Genomic DNA, 16,785 nt, shown 5'->3' with positions numbered 1-16,785 from the left:
GTGCTTGTAGGTAATATGCCAATAAGCACACTTAAAACCAGCTCACGCAATAGACACTCTAGCGGATAATAGCTGAATTAAGTCACTCAAAGTGGCAGTTATGAAATTTCACTTTTAACGATCAAATAAAACACTGAAAGCACAGTTAAAGGGAATAGATTACAGTCAGAACAGTGAGAGGTACACCGAAACTCAGGAGATACCACTACATAAAATAAAATCCAACCAAAAAGTCCGCAAAATTATAGGAAAATCCTGCACCTGAGGTAAGCACAACCACTCAAGTCGACAGATCAGAGAGAGAAAGAGAGAGAGAGAGAGAGAGAGGGAGAGAGAGAGAGAGAGATTAGATTGGATTAGATTTATTGGAGGCTAGGGATCCACAAGTCAATGACTAGAGATCCCGTGTAGCCTTATGCAAAGCATTATGCAAAGCATTATGCAAAATATACATATCAAGGTGATTATTTACATATGGTAGTAGATAAAATCTACTCGCATTATATCGCATTATACAAAGCTTAATATTATAACAATCTTATTAGTATTCAGAGTAATGAAGTATACAAAAAGAAAACAAAGCAAGTATCAGTATAATAAAAAAAGAGAAAAAATAACAGAGAAGGGCGAAAACAAAATAAGTGACTAATAACTAGCCTAGGCTCCACACCAATGGTGTTACTTACAACCCTTTATCACATTTAAATTTACTCAACAAATGGGCAAACAGATGCTGCCTGAAGCAAGGGCGTTCGTACATGTTTCTAACGCAGATCGGGAGTTTGTTCCACTTTTCAGCGCACAAGGCAAAAAGCGAATCACGCAAATAATTTAGACTTGCCTTAGAAATTACAAGATCAAGATGCGTCGCGCGCTTCGTTCCAGGACGATCCGGGGCCCTAAACCTACATCTATTTACAAGATACGAAGGTTGGCCACTACGCAAGACGGATGCCAGGAAGGACATAGCTAGGTACTCAATCCTATAAGCGTATGGTAACAGGTTCAGTTGTATGTATGCGGGACAAATGTGGCTGCTTTTATGGACACCCGTCACAAACCGTATAGCGGCATTCATGCTTCTACCACGCTTCGTTACAAGCTTACCTGAGATCGAAACATATAGTCCTGCACAATAATCAAAATAGGGGATTATGAGTGCTCTAACCAGAGTAAGTTTACATGAAAGTGTTAGGGAATGCCCGCATCGACGAAGACGATAAAGAGCAGCCGTACACTTTCTTCTAATTACGCCGCATTCAGCTCGAAAAGTTAACGCAGAGTCAAATGTAACACCCAAAATCTTCAGCGTCTCGCTGACGTGTACAACGGTGTTGCTAAGCAGGATGTCAGGTGCAACGACTGAGGAAAGCCTTTTGATAAAGCTGCCCGAGCCAAACCAAATTGCACCGGTTTTCGCTGTATTAATGAGAAGTGAATTGAATCGCGCCCAGTTAGCAACATCAGTCAAGTCCTCATCAACGCGTCAAATGATATCCGGAAAGTCGCTGGAAGAACCATGAAGATAAATGCAGAAGTCGTCAGCGTATAGATGGTACGAACAATGCTTCAGTACAGAACCGATGTCGTTGATGAATAACGAAAAGATTAGCGGGCCCAAGATGAAACCTTGCGGCACACCCGCACTTCTACCTAGGGGTTGAAAACACTCGCCTGAGGGGGACACCACTACCTGAGTCCGACCCATCAGATATGAGCAAAACCAATTACAAGCCGACGCAGAAAATCCCATATTATACAGCTTGTCACAGAGCAACTGAATATTTACCAAATCAAATGCACGCGAGAAATCAATCGCAACCAATAATGTGACTTGCTGACGGTCGATGGCAACTCTTACATCATCAACTATTTTTACTACTGCAGAATGATTGCTGTGAAACTTTCGAAAGCCAGATTAAAGCGGATCAAGCAAGTCACGTTGAGTGATGAATTCCGACATTTGTCTGTAGGCAACGGTCTCGAGTATTTTCGAAGTGGCATTTAAAATACTGATAGGTCTAAAGTCTTGCAGTACTTTAGGCATACTTATCTTAGGGATAGGTTGCACTAGAGCTTTTTTCCAGCCAGATGGAAAAACCCCTGTTTGCAGTAAAGAGTCAAAGATATTCTGCAAAATAGGGATGATAGACATCATGCACTCTCTCAAGAATGGCAGGGGTATACCGTCTGGACCACAAGCGTTAGAACGTGCCGACCGTACAGCATTACAAACTTCGTCGCTACCAACGTGCCGAAAATAGAACCTATCCTCGTCGCAACCCTCCACCGGTGGCACAACATCATGCTCAACGCTAGCGCTCATAGGGGTACCACTGCCAACAAAATTCCTATTCAGCGAGTCCTGATCGACAGGGAGCTGATCGTTACGATCTGATTTGCCTGACAAGCCCACCTCACTAACACAATCCTAGAATTCCCTGGGCGATTTACACTTTTGAAACTTTTCACTATGATAGCGTGGGATAGCATCACAAATCGCTATTTTAGCACGATTACGCGATTGGTTGCGAATTAGCTTGTCGCTTTCTTTATAAGTACGGCTGTAGGTACGGCAAGCTCCGTTTCTTGCTCTTAAATTTTCGCGCGACTCAGGAGTCAGCCACGGCGATGGTCGGTTACCTCGTACAACAAAAGTACGAGGAGGGGCATGCTTATCATAGAAATTTATAATTTTGTCAGAGAAGGTGGCAACCTTTACATTGATATTCCCCGAGGCAGTGACCGATTGCCAATCTATTGAACATAAGTCCTGATAAAAACTTTCCGCGTTCATATTTTTAAAGCAACGTCGCGTGATTGTTTCAGGTGCAGGCAAAATACGATCGTAAGTAAAACAGGCAAGGAGAACTTCGTGATCAGAGATAACAGGCAGGTAGTGCTGCGAAAAGAAGGCCAGATGCAAGTCGCTGAGTAGAGAAAAGTAATCGATGGTAGAAAACGGATTTACTCCGTGATGGGTTGCATCAAGAGGCAAATGCACAAGATGACACGTTTGCAGCGAATCAGCTAATGTCCTACGAGATTAAAGAGAGGAAAACCAATCAATATTGAGGTCACCGATGAGAAAAATATTGTCATAGGCGCCCCTGCAGCCAAGCAGCGCATCCTCAACCATTTCTCACCAAAAGCCCGTTTTTAGAGGGTTGTAAACAACTGCGCAGAGAAACTTGTATCAGCCGAATTGAAGTTCAACGAAGAGATACTCGGGTCTGGTGTCTCTTGCCGTAGATTGTGGTGAAAGAACAACCACTTTGGCTTTAATTAAGTCGTGAACATACATTGCACACACCTCCTCCGCCCCTAGTCGTCCGATCATTACTGTACAGATTATAGTGCGGAATCTTATAGCAAGAAGAAAGTTTCTCTGGCTTTAGGAATGATTCACTGATCGCCATGACATGCACGCTATATTCTAACATAATATTTTGAACCGCGCCAAATTGTGCTGGAAGAGACTGAGCGTTACAGTGACTAACACAAAGATATCTCGATAGCGCACCATTACTCGCCATAATTGATAAAAGAGATAGCGCGATCAATTTGTCTACGCAGTACAGGGCATTTACTTTTATCATAAGCGGAATGGGAGACGTCAGTTGCCTTGGCCGACACGCAGTTGCTACAGCTCAGCTTATGTTTAGTTCCACAACTATTTGTTGCATGTGCACCAGCGCAAAAACCGCAACACACATTATTTTTACATTCTTTAGAAGTTTGGCCAAATTTCAAACAATTATAGTACTGCATCAAAGAGACATGGTCATCAACACGGCAAGATCCCTAGTTTAAGTATACGCGAGCCTTCGATAACGAAGCTTTACGACGTTCGGGCAAAACTTCGATTATACACGAGCGGACATTCCTGGAGTTACGCGGCGGGTACATGTAAACTACCTTAATAGAATCAAGTTTACAGCCAGGCCGATTCTGGTTGACAATACAATTAACAACATCGGATGCTTCAAAATCAATCGGAACATCGTGTACAATCAGTCGCGGATTTTTTGTTGCATTCGTTTTTATCTCGAGTTCAGCGTCTAACGCAGCTAGCTGTTCCCTAATTATATCAACATCAGGCGAGTCGCCCTCGAGTACCACCGCACTACCGCCAGTATAAATCACTCTTTTTACGTTCATATTTAAACGTGCAGGATTAATAAATTTTTTGACAGCCTTATCTGTTGCTTTTGCCGTCGGAAACTTATCCTTTGCTGCCTCGCAAGGACCAATAGTCACACGAGTAGAGCGCTGAATATTATAGGCTTTATTACGATTAAGAGCGATAGAGTTATTACTACTATGACGGGCAGGAAGTGCCGCGATATCCGAAAAAGTACGAGCGCGGTCAACGGAGACGTTAGAAATTGTATCGGTTATAGAATCGCTTATTTTTACTATCTTTTCACACGAGTCCTTTGATGCATTTTCGCAACAGCCTGTCACACGCTCCACTTCGAGCTTACACAAATATGCAGTAGAAATTTTTTGTAATATCACGCAAAAAGAATCTATAGCCTCACGCAATTGAGCTTTGACTCCTGCAGCCTTCTTATTTCCCAGCGATGTAAGCATTGTCATGCGGTGGGATCTTAATTCAGCAAGTAGTGCCTGTACCTCGCTATGCGTTAATAACGATTAAGTTGTCTGATCGTACGTCTCGTCATCGTCGTCGTCAACGCTGTCGTCGTCTTTACCGTCGCCCATGATAAGCGTGCAGTAGGTACTGCCACGCTCCCACAGATGTAACTAGCGTCGTATGTAGGAGTGTCGTTCACGCGCTTAGAGAGAGTCAGAGAGAGGAGGTGGAGCTCGAGCCAGCGATAAGCGTTGAGACACAGGTAGTCCAGCAAGAGCAGCGATAGCCTGTCCAGGAGTAAGTGTAACGGCCGAAGTAACTAACAGTTGACCAATTTGAAAAAGGTGAGACGGCGTGATGACGGCAAGCACGAAGGAAATAGTATCCACCAATAGTGAGGAGGTCCCACAAGGCAACAATGATGTAGAGTATCGAAATTGATCAGCCAGCAATTTGTAGGTTATATAAGACCAGTCTTCGATTGATTACACTTCCAACCGTAGCTCAAAAAGAGAATCCACGATTTTTAGCTCAGAAAATTGCCAGAGCGACGGTGGAGGTAAAGAATCTGAAAGCAGCACCCGCAAGCGGGCAGAAAACAGCAGTATATAGGCCAAAAGAGGAGCGTGACAGAGAGCGTTTCAGCAGGTACTCACCAAAGAGAAAGAGAGATAGAGAGATTTTTATTTTTTTTTTCAGATTTATTCTGATTTTATGCCGTGGCCTGTAGGAGCCAATGGGCAAGTTGAACAAAGACAGAGAAAAATAATAGAATATCTTAATAGTATAAACATAAACAGAAAGAGTAACAGCAAACTTATAATACTAAATAGATATAATACTATATAGATATAAATAGGAAAAGAAAATAGAGAGGTACATTTGTGAGATTTATCAAGGGCAATGTAACAAGATAACAAAAAACACTTATAATTACGATAATGAGTAGGGATGAGCGGGGATATGAAATGATGTTGTGTAATCTGTAGTTGCAAGCCTCAAAGAGCGACGTACGTCGGGATGTTAAAGAAACAGCAATCGAGAGTGGCATCAGGAATAGAAGAGATGGGGCCGCAATCCAATCCAACGAAGGTAGATTCAGATGGCCTCGACGTTAGTCAGGTGCGATGCGAGAGTAGTTGAAGATCGGCCTCAGATTTTATCAGGATGTGATCAGAGGACGTATCCCGCTTGACGTATACCAATCCATTTCGAGTCCAGATGAAGCGATAGCCTCTCTCCTTGGCATAGGCTCTCACCTTTCCTATAAATTTGGAAAGAGTAGGGGGCAGATGCTCGTTGATGAAGATAGGAGTCCGGAGCTGATCGTGCGGCAAGCCAAGCTGATTTGCATAAATGGGGCCTTTAGCTCTTTTGGCGGCAAGTAGGCGATTCCGACATTGGACGGATCTGAGTTTGCAGAGAATCAATCGGGGCTTGTTGGAATCCAATGTGCTTTTGATGCGCCCAATCTCCAGAACATCGGTAGGCGGCACGTCAACAGAGAGTTGGGTTGTAAGGGCGCCAAATGTAGCCAAGAGGTCCTCGCCTTCTAGCTCGGGAACTGCAGAGATAATTAAATCGCTGTCTAAAGAGTTTCGCTCCAGAGACGCCAGCCTGTCCGTCAGATTTGTGTTGCACAATTTTAGCTCGGTATTTGATGTCACAAGGCGGGTGATCTCAGCCGCTTGTGATTTACTGGTATCCTCGAGGTTGTCGATACGAGCACTAAGAATTGCATTTTTGTTTGTCAGATCCTCTACTTTTGCCGTGAGGCTGCTGAACATCTCAGTTGTGAATTTTGAAAGCTGATCAAACTCGGATGTCAAAGATTCCAATTTAGCTGGCAGCAAGGTCAGACCATCGATTTTAGCCAAGAGCTCTGCGGACTCTCGAGCACGGGAATGCGAATTTTCCTCTAAGCCTTTCACTTTAGTAGAAAGTTCACCAACCTTATCAGGCAAGGTTACCAATTTGTGAAGTTTCGCATTGATAGCCAACGACTGCTTCGAAGAGGCTTCAATAGCTGCAAGGAGCATTTCGAGCGAAGGCGAACCTGTGGGAGGAACTGGAAGCGGTGCAGGTGTGCCATCCTCAGGCAGAGGAGTAACAGCTCCAGCGGTATCGACGGAGAAGGGAGCAGCCGATGTGGAGTATGTGGCAGCAGCTTGGGCCGTGCAAAACTTGCATCTTGCAGCCGGTCTACCATTGGCCTTTGTAACTTTCGTCGCTAGAGCGCAACTGGGATGGAAATAACCAAGGCATTTGTAGCAACATATAGGTGATTTGACATCCTTTTTGCATCCTTTGCATAATCTCGTTGCTGCCTGTGCAGAAGTCTCGGTATTGTCGTCGGACATGATAAGGCTGATGTGTATAGAGTGGAGAGAGTCAGGTGGATTTACATGTGACGACGTGAAGAACGAGTGAGAAAGGAAGTAAACAAATACGCTATGATGATAATAGAGTGTGTTAATCCTTAGAGATCAAAGATCACAATAACACAGACACAACCACGCACTGACACACTACGTTTGCACATGTACACCAGCTAGAATTTAAAAACCGTAGAAGTCGACAACAAATGCAATGTATGCACACTAGAACTGGACACTGACAATATTGAAAGCAACGGAGGCGATTTCACTACAACTTGTCCATAGGTGAATTATAGAAAATATGATTGAAAGGTAACAGAGAGAGTTTGACTGAGGAGGCGAAATTTACGTGACAGTTGACGTTGACAGTTCCAAGGGAGAGAGAGAGAGAGAGAGAGGGAGGGAGGGAGGGAGGGAGGGAGGGCGGGAGGGAGGGAGGGAGGGAGGGAGGGAGGGAGGGAGGGAGGGAGGGAGGGAGGGAGGGAGAGAGAGAGAGAGAGAGAGAGAGAGAGAGAGAGAGAGAGAGAGAGAGAGAGAGAGAGAGAGAGAGAGAGAGAGAGAGAGAGAGAGAGAGAGACAGAGAGAGACAGAGAGGAGCGATTGCCAAAAATATAAAGATGTTGGTGGATTTTGTTGTCTCGGAGTACGTCTCAACAGACGGTCTACATGAGTAAACAATTCACGAATATAAGCCAGCGAATTTATATAGATGATGCGACATACCAATGCGCCAAGGAAGTATTTTCTCCTATTCCTTACCGTAAGCCATTTCAGTCTTCGTCTGTATGGAGTTACATGCTCATCTCTGCGGGGATTAAAAATTAACCTAATGCAGCTATTGATTAATACTTGTGAAATTCAGTTTTGCTCTTCGCTCAATCCATGATAGACAAGGCAGCAGCAGAATTGGGCAGCACAAATTACTTTCGTCATTTCATTACCCGTCAATTACAATTACTGTGAATAACTGTAATATTTAGTAAATAATTACAATTGCAGGAAATTATTATAAATTTTGATTTACCAATTACAGTTAGTATACACAATTGTAATTTTATGATTATCAACTACAATTACACGAAATAATTGTAATTTTTTTTTTGTCAATTTAAATTACTTTAAAAAATTGTAATTTTTTTGCTACTAATTACAATTACTTGGAACAATTGTAATTTTTCTGTTATCCATTACAATTAATGGAAATGATTATGTTTGTTTTTCAAATTTCAATTGTTTTTCATAATTTATTTAAACAAATTACCTTTGGAAACGTAATGTCGAATTCTCAACATAATTTCAAATTCCGAAAACATCGGGAACTTCATGGAGCTTACATATTCACATTGACTGGTCAAGCAAATTATTTAAACAAATTAATTTTTCAAAGTAATTGAAAACCCTTGATCAGCTACCCAAAAAACTTTGGTAACCATAGCCCATTCACATATTGACTGTAAAAGACTCGTTCCGATCACACCATTTGAATACTCCAAAAACGGAGTAAATTTATTTGTCTATTTGTTATTATTTCACAGGAATAACGTTAGAGAAAAAAATTCAATTGGACCACATCGTGTGGTTTACAATTACTCAAAAGAATATTAATAATGTCTGATTTAATTACAATCACTGAGGATAATTGAAATGATTTCTGTTTAAATTCCAATCACTGAAAGTAATTTTGATAAACTTTGATTAAATTCAAATTACTCAATGTAATTTTATTGAAATCCAATTCAATTACAATTACTGGAAATAATTTCGATGGACTCTGAGTCAATTACAATTATCAAAAGTAATTTCACTGAACTCCGATTCAATTATTATTACTAAAAATAATTTTAATGGAATTCTATGTTATTAAAAATTATCCTTAGTGATTTGTAATTGTTAATTTTTTATTACAATTTTGCCCAGCACTGGGCAGCAGTAATCAAAGTATAGCAAAATAAGTGTAGTGACAATCTCGTTTCTCACTTGAATCGGAACAGAGTTTTTATGATACCTGAGCCTATGCAGCGAAAAGTTTACCTGCTGTGAGACTAACGAGACATGCCTCTTCGAAGAAATATTGCTCTGAAGGAAAACTTCGAAGTTCTTTGCTTCTGATACAGAAGGAAGTGTAACATCATCCACCACGATCGAAGGTACTACCTCCTGATGAAGTAAGTTGACATGTGTATTGCTTCCAAATAATATAACCTTTGATTTGTTCAAGTTAAGCTTTAGTCCATTTTCCGTTGCATATGTGAAAATTGCTCGCGCATCAGATGAGATTTTCTCAAAGCTCAGTCGCAACTCTGAAGGCAGGCACTGCAGATAAATCTGAGTGTCGTCCGCGAACAACATACATTCAAAATGTTGAAGACAGTTGTTGATATCGTTTATACAAAGAGAAAATAACAGCGACCAAGTACTGAGCCTTGACAAACTCCTGACGTCTTAGTTAGCCATGTGGAGCATTTGTTGGATTCATCTACAACAGCTTGGACTCTACCCGTCAAATAAGAATGGCACCAGCTTAGGACTGAATCAGCGAAACCTATTTTTTTCAGTTTACAGAGAAGATGTTGATGTGGCACGATATCAAAGGCCTTACTAAAATCGAATAAGATAAGGATTGTAATAAGTCTTTTGTCTATACCGTGTTTGATGTCATTCATGACTCGAAGGAGTGCAGTTTGTGTGCTGTGGTCTGAACGATAAGCTGATAGACGAGAGTTCATAATGTTGTGCCTATTTAGGTAATCTTTTACCTGATTTGCAGCTATTTTCTCAAGGATTTTGGATAATTGAGGTAGATTCGCGATAGGGCGCATGTCGGACGGAGAGCCAGGCGTACGTATTTTTGATAAAGGTCTGATGAATTCTTGTTTCCACATCATTGGAAAAATACTATTTTGTAAGGACAAATTAAAAAGTGCGGTAACATGTTCTGCAATAACTGGCCATGATAATGCATGATAAACAAAGAAATCAGGTCTGATCCAGAAGCACACGAATTCGGAGAAGACAGCATTATTGTGTTCAAAATGGCATCTGATGTAACATCTTTGAAAAAGAACAAGGGACGAGTCTGTGGCTCATGAATATTAGTAATAGCAGACAAGAAATTCTCATATGAGCAAGCCGGTTCAGTATTCGCGACTGAAACATAATATCGATTCAATTGCTCTGGTGAAAAAAGGTGAAGGGGTGAAACAAGAATAGTTTTTACTAGTCCCAAGTGCGACAACTCTCTCCATAGTTTATTCGAGTCAAGTATGTTATTTATTGTGTTATATTGAAATTCATTCTTTGCTTTTTTAATGCCATCATTGCGTGTGTTACGAAAGGCTCTATACATCGCAAGCCTCAAAGGATTGTTTGAGCATTTAGCTTGTTTGTACAAAATGTTACGTGATTTAAGTCTCTCTTTAAGTTCATTAGTAAGCCATGGAACAGGTGGTTTCTTAACTATGAAAGTATGCGCTGGAATAATCGACCATTTGCTTATATTCACTATGTCCTGAACTACCATCGCAGCCCCACTCACCAATTAAAGTTAAATTTGCGAGTTTAATCTCTGATAATGTTTTCATAACTTCCATTTGATAACGAATGATACGTTCGATTGTGTAATCTAATAAAGGTTTTAACTCCACTTCAGCTTCATTTGCAGTAATAGTAAGACCTGAAGCTGGATAACATTGTAATTTTGCTATACGTAGCTTTTCATATGATGGAAGCATCTTTAATTTTTTTTGCAAATGAGCATCACGCAGCTACTGATATTTACTTTGTGATAAACCAAGTTCTATGAACAACGATAAAGCCTCGTCATTTGTGAAAGGTAGATTAGTGATTACGATGTCCAGAGATTTGATATACTTTGTAGCTTTAGTAGGACTCCCTTGTGAAATATCATGCACCACTTTTGCAAAATCAGTTTTTCTTTCATACCGCAATTCACTTGTTACAGAATAAAGGATTTCTTCCGTTGATGTTGACGTTCGTGAATGTTCTGTTCTTCTGCGTTTACTTCGTGCAGAGGACTCTGCAAAACTGAGTTGTGGCCGACCTGCCTTGGGCTGCTTTTCATCAGTTTCTGTTGTTTCTAAATCTGTGCTTTTTATATTTTTGTTAGTTCAACAGATTTCTGCAACCAATCATGATTTTTCTTGTCAAAATTCACCTCTGTTCTATTACTGACATTCCATTTTGTCCTCAGCTTGGACACCAAATCGGATATTATCCTTTTATCGTCATCTGACAAAAAGTATGGTAAAGCTTGTTTGTCGGATAAAAATTTTTCGGTTCTCGCATGAATAACTGAGATGTCATCTTTCGAAATACTTTTTATGTTATGGAAAAATTCCAGTTTGGTGAATCTGTGGGTTGAAGTACCCAAACCTAAAAAACGAATAGCAGTGTTTTATCACAATTGTGAAAAAATTGGTTGAAACATCAGATAACATTTGTAAGTCGCATCCAACGTGTATTATACATGTAGGGGAAGGGGGGGGGAGGCAAAATGGGGTACTTAAGGAAATACTAAAACTTTGTGAACGTAAATATGTTAAATTTCTTTTTTTTTAGTTGCAAACGACGTAAACAATGTCAATTTTCAATTTCCAGTGGAAATTTTTTTTTTTTTTTTGCAGGCAAAATGGGGTACCCTTAAGAAAAGTAATTTTCGACCATTTACGAAATTTTTTCGAAAAAAAAATGATAACGAAATTTTTAGGGTATCCCGTTTTGCCCCCCCCCCCCCTTCCCCTATATTTCTGTCTTTCTTTTCGATGTTCGTTTTTTTTTGCTCTATGTCTCTTAATTTCTTTACTTGTACGCTTCATCTCTTTCATTTGTTATTATTACTCATGAAACGAATATCCTACTTCGTTTCAGAAAAAAATTCATAATAATTCAACGGGCAGTTACGGGCAGCTCAATTTTTTTTTATTCGGTAGATAAAACCTTCGTGTGGAACCTCTCATTCGTTTTAAAACAGCATCTCACGGCATTCTGTCACGTTTTTCTCTTTTTTTTTGTCAAATATTTTACTAACCTTCACGCGTTGAATTCATTTTGTTTCGTTCGATGTGCTGCAGTTTTCGAGATTTGCCACTATCTTTACCTAAGCGCCGACCATCCCCCTCATGTCTACAATAGCGTGGCGCTCAAACGAAGGCCACACTCCGACTGAGATTGTGGAGGGGATTTAGGTAAAGGGACGCTACTGTTAACGGTTTTCGTTTCTTAGGGGATCCCTTTAACCAACTTAATGAAAAAAAAACCCTAGCTAGAAATTTTTTTTTTTAGACTTTTGCGACATCTATTACAGTACAATATTACTGGCCAGCCGCATATCTTCCCACCAGGTTTGATTCTGGTATCTGCGTAGGAACGTATCCCTGTATGAGCACTATGTGGGTAAGTCCAGATTTTCGAGACGTGGTACTATATCTGGATAGTATTTTTTGATGATCTCGAGAAAATGACAAAGCCAGTTGAATTTAGCCTTGGATTGTGCAGCCTGGGAGAGACTGCTCATACGTTTAAGGCAGATCTTTGGTAGCCACTTATCATCCATTGCCAGAATCTTGCAGATCCAGTCCCATGTTGCCTTCAGTACGAAGTACGCTAGTCTAGGTCGTCCTAGTTTCACTCTTAAGAGAGCACCGGCAGTAGTCTTTGGCAGGCCGAAAACTCGTTTGAAGAACTCACATTGAATCTTCTCTATGAGATCAAGGTTCGATAGTCCCATATGGGTGAGGCATATAGGAGAGTAGCTTGAACGATGCTGTCAAAAAGTTTCATAATGCACGGCACAGAGTCGGTTTTGGTTGAGAAGATGATTCCGGTGACTGAGCTGAGAGCTGAACGAGCTTTGTTGATGGCATTGATTGCAGTGGGGCGGCTGAATCCACTGGCTGAGACAGTTAGGCCCAGATACTCATAATTGTCGGTAATTTCGATTTTTTGATCGCCAAAGCGGAAGTTCAGGTCTCTTGGTAGACGACCAGCGCAGCGGCAGTAAACTATTTTGGTTTTTCCAACGTTGACTGCTAGTTTGTTTAATTGACAGTATTGCGTGAGCAGATTTAGCTTCTTCTGGAGATCGGACTTGGAATGAGCGAGTAACGCGAGATCATCCGCGTATAGCAAAGACAGTATATCGCATTTACCATCAATATTGATACCGATGCTTCCGTTGTCTCTGAAGAAATCCTCGAGGTCGGCAATAAATAGGATAAACAATAGCGGGCTCAATATTTCGCCCTGCAGGACACCCTCTGCAACGTTAAAGTTCTTTGTTGTTCTGCCGTTGCTTTGAATTTTGAAGGTTGCAGAGCTGTACATTTTGCGAAGCAGTCTGACCAGTTTTGCACTAACACCCAGTTTGAGTAGCTTTAACCAGAGGAGCTTATGATTGACGGAGTCGAAGGCTCTCCTGAAATCCACAAACAGAATGTAGAGTTTGGCCGTAGGTTGACGCAATCGGAAGTTTATTGCCGAGAATAAGTTAAACAGATTATCTGTGCAGCCTTTTTTGGCTTGGAAGCCAGCTTGCGACTCAGGGATGGCTCCAGTGTCACATGCCCATTTTTCCAGTCTTTTGTTTAGCATGTATGTTAAAACCTTGGTAATATGGTTGACGAGTGCGATACCTCTGTAGTTTGAGGGGTCGCCACGGTCGCCTTTTTTATGAAGCATCGTTATCGAAGTAGAGAACCAGTTGCTAGGTATAGTTTCAGTGTCTAATATTTTATTAAATAGACAGAGCGTGTAATATTTCCAGTTAGATGGCAGCGATTTGTAGAACTCGCTTTTGACCTTGTCAGGACCAGCTGTTTTGTTTGATTTAGAGTATTTTAATGCCGAATTTGATTCCTCGATAGTAAATTCTAGGTCCAGTGATGGGTCTAGCACCCCGTAGAATAGTGTTTCGTCCGGTTCCTTCGGCGGAGTTACCAGTTCATAAAAAGAGTTCCAGGTTTCTATGTCTATAGGAGTAGCATTGGGATTGTGCTTTTTTCTATGCTTCTTGATGGTAGCCCAGAAGTCGGCAGAGTTTTTGATGTTTGCCAAGGTTTCCAGTGCTCTCTTGTGCGACTGACGCTTTTTGCTTTTGACCAACGCTTTGAAATTCTTTTTGGCACTAATGTAAGCTGACTTTTCTGGGTCCTTGAAGTTTGCTTGTTTGAGTCGCGCGAATAGGTTTTTTAGCTCGTGTTTTTTGTGTTTGCATTCTTCATCAAACCACTCCTGTGACTCTCTGTAGTAACTCTTGGAGGATGATTTCTTAGACATACCTGCATGTTGAGCACTTTCGATGATGGCATTATATAAATTTTCGTTAAGAGCGTCTATCGGGGTGTTATTGAAATCCACAGCAATTTTGGCTGAATGTAGCATTTGAAGTTTGAAGTCCGAGCGACTTGCCGGCAACCAGTGATAGGTAGTTTTGACAACTTTGTTTGTAGCTGTGCCGTGCTCAGCTGAGGCCGTGCAGTGGGGATTATGTATCGTCAGAAGTAGGGGAAAGTGATCGGAGGGGTTTTCGGCATGTAAAACCTCCATGTCGTTGATCAGTGGCAGGCTTTGGATGTTGGCCCAAACAAAATCAAAAGTACTGAGTCCATTGCCAAAGTAGGTGAATTTGCCAGGTGAGTCGCTGGGCGTCCTTCCATTCAAAAGTATAAAAGAGTTATCAAGCATAAAGTTAGTTAGTAAGCGGCCCTTTGTGTCTGTTCTCAGATCATTGGAGATTCTCTGCTCGGTCAGGTTGGTTCCGAGAATGATCTCCTCGAAGATTTGGCCCAAAGGACCAACGTGTGCGTTGAAGTCGCCCGTGAGGAAGCATGCGTGATGCTCATGTGATTGTGTGATCTCATCAATCGCGAGTTGTAATAATTCCAAGGAAGATACTATGTCGCGTTGAGGGCGAAAATAGATACTCCTAATGGTGATACTGGTAGGACCGAAAGAGGCCTTTGCTATGAGCCAGCTGTGTGACGAATCCAGGATGGTGATGTTTAGAGATTTTCTGGCAATAATAGCAATGCCACCGCTGGCATGTCCTAAGCTTTTTTCTTTAATGGCAGGAGCTATATGAAGTGTATAATCTTGGAGGCTTGCTGGAAGGGTGAAAGCTGTTGTTGCCCAGGTCTCGCATAGACAGATTATATCAGGACGCGGAGTGAATGTGTGTCCGAACAAATTCTGCATGCCTCTTGCATTCCACGATAAGATTAGCAGTTTTTTGTATCTGTGGATGGTGAAGGAGTGGGAATGGAACTGTTTTGGCTGTTTAGGGAGCGGTTTATCGACGATTTGAGCTGGTCTTCCCAAAAGTCCCAAACGAACATTTCATCATTCATTTCCAACCTGGTACCTTTTATCTTCGGGTTTTTGCCATCTTTTCTCATGTCGGCTGCGGTTTCTTTAATCTTCTTTAGGCAGTAAAGTTCTCTCTTAGTGTAATCATTGTTTAGTGACAGGGTCGAGTCCTTTAGAACTGTACGCTTGGCATTCATTACTGTGTCTTTGGCTTTTTCATTGCTGAGTTTGATTTTTAAGACTTTTCTGTCTTGACGCAATGGTATAACATCAATAACTGCATTAGATAAGCTGAATTTTTCCTCCATGAATTCATTTATCTGGTGTATGAGGTTAGGTTCACGCCAGTTGTGGTTCTTGGCTATAATATTGAGTCGCTTTGTAGCTTTTTCTTGTTGGCTAACCAAGTCCTCCAGCTTTTGGAGTCTGGCCTTATTGACTTCAGCTTCTGAGGAAGGATTTGTGGTGGACAGCGAGATGTTCCCGGACTTGAGTGCTTCAAGCTCCTTTTCGAGTTTGTCTTGCCTTTTTGAGATGTTATCAATCCGGCCCAACAATGCTTTTTCGCTCTTCAGGAAGTCGTCTCTGATGGCTTGGATAGCATTTTGATTTTCACGCTGACTGTTCTTGATCTGCTCTTTGAGAGCTTCAGTATTGTTGTTAGCCTGTGACTGCATCTGCGCAATTTGGTCTGTTAGCCTCCCTAGAAGCTCTGAGATGGGGTGAGCTTCACCAGTGTTGCTCAAATCAGACATCATCGCGTCAGGATTTGACACACGAGAAGCGGAGTTGGAAGCTTGGTTAAACATCTTTTTGGTAGCTTGTGTTGTTTCTTCTGAATCGGATGGTGAGTCGTCGGGGTCTCTATCATCAATGGTCCTTTTCCTGTTAAGATAATCTTTAATGCCACCAAGTGAGGCGGCTCTTTCTCAAGTAAAGGTGAATGCTTTGATTGGAGCCCCGGGTTTCTTGGAGCTGGCAGGTGAGTTGGTGGGATTGTAAACAACACCGTCTGGTTTCGCGGGGCTGTTTACCATATTTGTAGGTTAAAGACTACCGCCTAGCCGCACGAGGACCAACCCGGGACTGGCATTTATTTATCTGGATTAGTTTAAGAGCCTGAATCTCGATCACACTAATTTGCAGGTTAAAATTTAAAAGCAGATAGTTTATATTAGAGTCTGTTTATATGCGTTGATCAGAAACCTAACCTTAAAGAGTTGGCCTCTCGGACTTTATTTAAAATTCTAGTTAATTTAACGCGAACTTTTGTACTTTTGTGTTTAAAACACTTTTTGCTGCGTTACAATTCAATAAAAAGCAGTTCGGCACTAATAGGATTTTTGCTTGTTTTTAAAACTTTTTATTTTATTCACAACATAAATAAACACGAGGTTACTCAAGCAGCGCTACAGTGGCTCCCCGTTTCCCACATAATATTTCAGATTTTATGACATTATCAACTATACAGGGTGTCCCTAAATT

The 16,785-nt window shown here is 41.3% G+C and overlaps 1 protein-coding gene and 1 long non-coding RNA gene across 2 annotated transcripts in view; both read right to left on the bottom strand.

Moving 5' to 3' along the window:
* The window catches only part of LOC124186843 (regulating synaptic membrane exocytosis protein 1), a 1,552,625-nt gene that overhangs the window by 824,730 nt on the left and 711,110 nt on the right, over window positions 1-16,785 (bottom strand). The gene's annotated exons all lie outside the window — the stretch shown is intronic.
* LOC124186849 lies at window positions 10,458-12,079 on the bottom strand. Its single transcript, XR_006871735.1, has 2 exons — window positions 12,026-12,079; window positions 10,458-11,370 (listed from the first exon to the last, which is right to left on the bottom strand). It is a non-coding gene; the product is annotated as an uncharacterized LOC124186849 (long non-coding RNA).

The sequence above is a fragment of the Neodiprion fabricii genome, chromosome 7 (genome assembly GCF_021155785.1).
Source record: "Neodiprion fabricii isolate iyNeoFabr1 chromosome 7, iyNeoFabr1.1, whole genome shotgun sequence".
Taxonomy (NCBI): domain Eukaryota; kingdom Metazoa; phylum Arthropoda; class Insecta; order Hymenoptera; family Diprionidae; genus Neodiprion; species Neodiprion fabricii.
Note: the sequence above shows the minus strand (reverse complement) of the source record. Positions and strands in the feature narration are given on the sequence as shown.